This window comes from Castor canadensis, chromosome 8, assembly GCF_047511655.1.
Source record: "Castor canadensis chromosome 8, mCasCan1.hap1v2, whole genome shotgun sequence".
Classification (NCBI taxonomy): Eukaryota; Metazoa; Chordata; class Mammalia; order Rodentia; family Castoridae; genus Castor; species Castor canadensis.
In genome coordinates, this window is record NC_133393.1 from 85018752 (window position 1) to 85024344 (window position 5593).

General features: G+C 39.4%; 1 pseudogene; it reads right to left on the reverse strand.

Moving 5' to 3' along the window:
- Nucleotides 1–4049: 4049 nt before the first annotated feature.
- Nucleotides 4050–5105, reverse strand: LOC109691621 (olfactory receptor 10AD1-like; annotated as a pseudogene).
- Between the last annotated feature and the right edge of the window lie 488 nt (nucleotides 5106–5593).

Sequence of the window (5593 nt, forward strand, 5' to 3'; positions counted from 1 at the left end):
TTGGTGTTTTTCCGGAGAAAGAAGCTTGAATTTTCAATATAAAAGATTTTTTTCCTGCATCTATTGTCTTTTAACGTGATTCACATTAATTCATTTTCTAATGCTAATACATTTTGAATCACTGCGATAAACTCCATTTGGGTCATCATATAAACTATTATCTCTTTAATACATTACAGGACACAAATGCTAAACTTTTGTTCAGGAATTTGTCAACTATGTTCATAAGGAGATTATTCTTTTTGTCAAATTTTGGTGTCAAAGTTAAAATCATTAAAAAGTTGAGACGTTTCCTTTTTTTCTAGTTTATTTGTGTTAATCTGTTTCTTGTCACTGTAAGAAAATATCTGAGATAATTAACTTATACAGAGGAAAGAGTTATTTTGGCTAATGATTTTGGTTCATGATTCATTGGCCTTATTTCTTTGAGCTTATGGTGAGTTAGTACCCCATCCTTGGAGTGTGTGGTGGAGCAAAACTGCTCACCTGCTCATGGAAGGAAGCAAAAGAGAGCAAGAAGGAAGGCAGAGTTCCACAGTCCCGTTCAAGGGCGTGCACCACATGACTCAATGATCCCTCAGTAGGCTCCACTTCGTAAAGCTCCATCACCTCCCAATAGCACTACTATTTGGGTCAACTGGGGATGGGGTTCTCATCTGAGGCTCAGGGTCCTTTCCAAACTCACTTGCTGTTGGTAAAATTCATTTCTTTTCAATTGCGTGACTGAGATACTTTCTTGCTGCTAGCTGTCACCAGGGATTGCTTTTAGCTCCTGGAGGAGGCTGCCTTCAGTGCCTGGACTCATGGCCCCCACAGGCAGGTCACAACATGGATGGAGGCTTTCTTTCTGCCCAGAGTGGAAACTTCTCTCTGACTTACAACCTTACTCTACTCTGCTACAATGGAGTCTTCGATAGGATGCATTTATAGTTTGACTTTTATTGTTGAGAAGAAAGTTGTCAACCTAATTGTGATTCCTTTGAAGGTTAGTCTTTTTCTTTCTTTTTTTTTTTTCAGGCTACTGTTAATTTTTCCTCTTTGTCTTTTGTTTTTAGAAGTTTTAATGATATTCACTGGTATGGCTTTCTTTTTATAAATAAAATATTTTCAGGGGACATTTAGGGCTTCTTTATTAAGTTTTGGGAAATTCTGAGCTGTTTTCCTTCTAATATCGCTATGCTACATCCATTCTTTCAACTTCTTCATGATGTATCTTCTGCTTTACTAATTCTCTTATCAGCTATTTTTGTTTTTTATTTCTTTTATTCATATGTGGATACAATGTTTGGGTCATTACTTCCCCCTTCCCCCCCGCCCCCTTCCTTTCCCCATGCTAACTTTCTTTCCCCCGCACCCCCTGACTTCCAAGCAGAAACAGTTTTGCCCTTATCTCTAATTTTGTTGAAGAGAGAGTATAAGCATTAATAAGGAGGACCAGGGAGTTTTGCTAGTTGAGGTAAGGATAGCTATACATGGAGATTCCTAGCATTGCTTCCATGTACATATGTGTTACATTCTAAATTGATTCTTCTTGAACTAACCTTTTCTCTAGTTCCTGGTCCCCTTCTCCTATTGGCCTCTGTTGCTTTAAAGTTTCTGCATTAATTCTTTGGCATTGAGGACATCAAATGCTATCATGTTTTTTGGGTTACCTACCTATCCTCATACCTCCCTTGTGTGCACTCGCCTTATCATGTGATCAAAGTCCAATCCCTTTGTTGTGTTTGCCCTTGATCTAAAGTCCACAAAAGAGGGAGAACATACAATTTGTGGTCTTCTGGGCCTGGCTAACCTCACTCAGGATGATGTTCTCCAGTTCCATTCTTATCAGCTATTTTAAATCTCCTCAATGCTACTAGATCTTGGCCCTGAAATTAATTACTGATGTGTTAGCACTTCAAGTAGATATTCTCAAATATTTGTAGAGCTTTTAGTGATTCTTTGTGAGATAGATGCTCCTAATTCACTGTTTCATCACTATCAGATTCCTCAGGGTTGAAGACATGGGTCAAACCACCAGCCAAACACTGAGAGACAGATGATCACAGAATTACAGCTTACTTGAAGCTGTGATTCTGGTTTGGGCAATAACTGACTGCTGGAGACTCAGTAGGGGCTAGCTTGAGAGATAAATACTCCCGCAGGCCCAATATTTTGTGAGTTCTACCTGCAACAGTGTTGTTTTAAAGGTTTTATCACACCTACTTACACAGAACGTTGCCAGGGCAATGCCAGCAGAAATCCTGCCCACGGCCCTTGGATGACTCTTCTGCACATAGAAACATGTATTCTGTTTCCCACTGCTTTACTTTTGTTTCCATTTTTCCCATATTAATACCTCTCATCATCTGCCTTTTTATGCCCTTTTATTTATTTTTGTTTTTCAAAACTTAATTTCAACTGTGCTTGCAGAAATACACTCATATTGGCTAACAGAATGCATTTTAAGTTTAACTTATCCTACACAATTCAACAAAAACTTGGTACATGGTTAACAATTTTTTTTTAAATTGCCATCCGGTTTATTTTTTTATCTATTACAAATGTATGAAAGTCCTCTGTCAAATGCTGCTAAAGAAGGCAGCATGAAACCTTGAGAAATATACCTTTGGTTTGCCTCAGAATAATAATACATATTGTACTGTAAAAGTTTATGAAATTGGTGCAACAAAACATTGTTGTGATGTTACAATGCCAGTTTACAAAGTTTAGTAACTAACAGATGTGGAAGGGGGTGGGAGAGAGCCTATGTACACACATGGAACTGTGAAAGCTATCTGATTTAGTTAATATTGTGCCCTTTTAATATGCTTTTCATACCTGACACTATTGACATCTTAGTCTTCAAATTCTTTTTTCTTTGTGTTTTGGGATGTTTAGCAGCTCCCTTGGCCTGTGCACTGTAGAAACCGGTAGCATATACTCTCTTTCAGTTGGGACCACTAAAAACCATCATCAGACATCTCCAAATATCCCTTTTGGGGCTATACTGTCCTTGGTTGAGAGAACTGCAAGGGATGATAGTTAAACAAATAAGGAGTAGGTGAGAATAAAGTTAGAGATATGAATAGTCTCATGGAATGTGAGTGTATTGTAAAGTCAAGAAGAAAGCTTTAAAAATTATAAATTTAAATTGTATGATGCATATCCAGGCTAGTGATATAATTTTTAATTGGAGTCAGGTTTGGTGGCTCACATCTGTAATTCTAGTCCATAGGAGGCTGAGGCAGGATGATCATGAGTTTGAGACCTTGTCTCAAACAATAATAACAAAAATTCAAACATTTGAAAATAAATGTGCAAATTAGTTAAAATACATTTGTTCCATTCTTGTATAGTGCAAATGTCACTCAAAGACTCCCCAACCCTAATATATTTTGTTATGTAGCACAAACCCTCAGTTTACAACCTGGAAAAGTCAGTGCTTTCAGACTTTCTGCTCTTGATTCTTTGCTCCCTTTTCAACATTAATCCATACCATTTTGGCATATGATACCTCTTCTTGCTGTCTTTGCCAAATAAAACAAACCCACTGATTAATTCTCACTTTTTTCTGAAAACTTAATTGAAGAATTTTGGGGACACATGCAGGGATGGAATCACGAGCTTCATAGCATATTTTTCCAACCTACTGGATCCATATATCCCCCTGTGGCTTTTAATCTTCTCCTTTGAAAGCCAAAGCAGCTACTAATTGACTTTGCCCCTACAACACTCTCAAAATCATTGTCTCCTTTTCTTCTTCAATCATTTTCTCTTGAGAAGCATGCCAGCTTTTCTTAAGTTAGAAAATAAACTCCATTGCATTGCTCTAGTCCATCTAGTCATGAAAATGTGTTGCTAAAAGATCTATGCTGGAAGTGAAATCAGACAAATGAGCCTTTGATATAAAGAGGAACTTCCAGGTTTGAATACAGTTCTAAAAAAGCCATGAACTCTCTTTCCCCAAGCCTTTCAACAATGTAGAGTTACTAAACTGTCAAGGCTGAGAAAGGGGTGAATTTTCCTATTCCTCAGAAGAGGGAGCTTCTTCTCCAGGGGCCTTTCTGCTAGACAGACTCTGCCTGGGCCAGGCTGGTTCTCAAAAGGGCCCTCCTCATGGCACCCTTCATTTCCTTATTGTGGAAACTGTAGATGATGGGGTTGCATATGGGGGTGATAATGGTGTACAGGAGGGAGAAAGGCTTGTCTTTGTCAGGCCCATGTGTGCTGCGGGGATTCATGTATGAGAACATAGCTGAGGAGTATAAAAAGATGACTACAGTCAGGTGTGAGGCACAAGTGGAGAAGGTCTTTCCTCTACCTGAGGAGGAGGCTCTGCTGAGGATGGAGGCCAGGATGCGGGCATAGGAGGTGACAATGAGCACCATGAGACTAAGCAGCACCACAGTGGCATCAGAAAAGATCAACTTCATGATGACCTGAGTGTCCCCACAGGAGAGGGCAATCACTATGGGAGCCTCACAGAAGTTTTCAATGTGGTTGTCTTTGCAAGAGGGATTCCGGAATGACATGTACTCAAGAAAGATGCCATTTATGAGCCCAAAAGTCTAGGAAATACCCACCAGACTGTCACAGATCTGCTGACTCATGATCTGGGCATAGTTAAGTGGGTGGCAGATAGCAACATAACGGTCATAAGCCATAAAAGCCAAAGGGATGCACTCAGCCACACCCATGAAGAAGACCAAGTACATCTGGGCCATGCAAGAGACAAAGCAGATGGTGTTATTCTTGATCACCAGGTGGACCAACATCTGTGAGATGGTGGTGGTGATGAAGCAGACATCCAGGAATGACAGGTGGCCAAGGAAGAAGTACATGGGGCTGTCAAGTCTGGGGTCTGTCCATGTGATGAAGATGATGAGACCATTCATGGCCATGGCGAGGCTGTAGAGGGCTAGGAAGAGGGTGAAGAGCAATGCCTGGGTGGAAGGGGAACTCTGCTCAAATCCCACAAGGATGAACTCTGTCACTGTGCTACCATTTCTTAAATCCACTGTCTGGAGTCTGTATAAGAAGAGAGCATAGGAAACCAACAAGAGATAGTTATATTGTAATGTAAGGTACTCATTTGGGCCCAGAGAGTCAAAACTATAAAACATGATGATGAGTGATGTTAAGCTTTTTGGAATTTAGTAAGCTCTAATAAGCTGGAGTTATAATGTGGTAGTGAAAATGACAGGCCTTGTAAATAGAATATTAATATTAAAAGTTAAGGAAATGTTGGTTATTCTTGTTTGATTGGGCGCCCTGTTAAATACTGCATCTTTCCAAGGTCCATTAAATTAAAGGATTAGCCACTTGCTAGAATACATTCAGGGGTGAAAAAATAAAATTGCTGTGTCTGGTATCCAAGGAATTGAGGAATTTAGTATTTGAGGGGAGAGGATGGTGACTTCTAGCTTACTAAGGAAGCACCTGAGAGATACTTGAAGGTTTATTTTGCTAGAAGACTAGTATGTTGTTTTTGTGCACCTAATTTAAGATGATGAATGGGTTGAAATTTCAGAGAAATAAAAGAGTTCTAACTCTCAGCATGCTGTACATAGAGACTGGTAGTGAAGATTTTGCTTTTTTTTATCATTCCCCT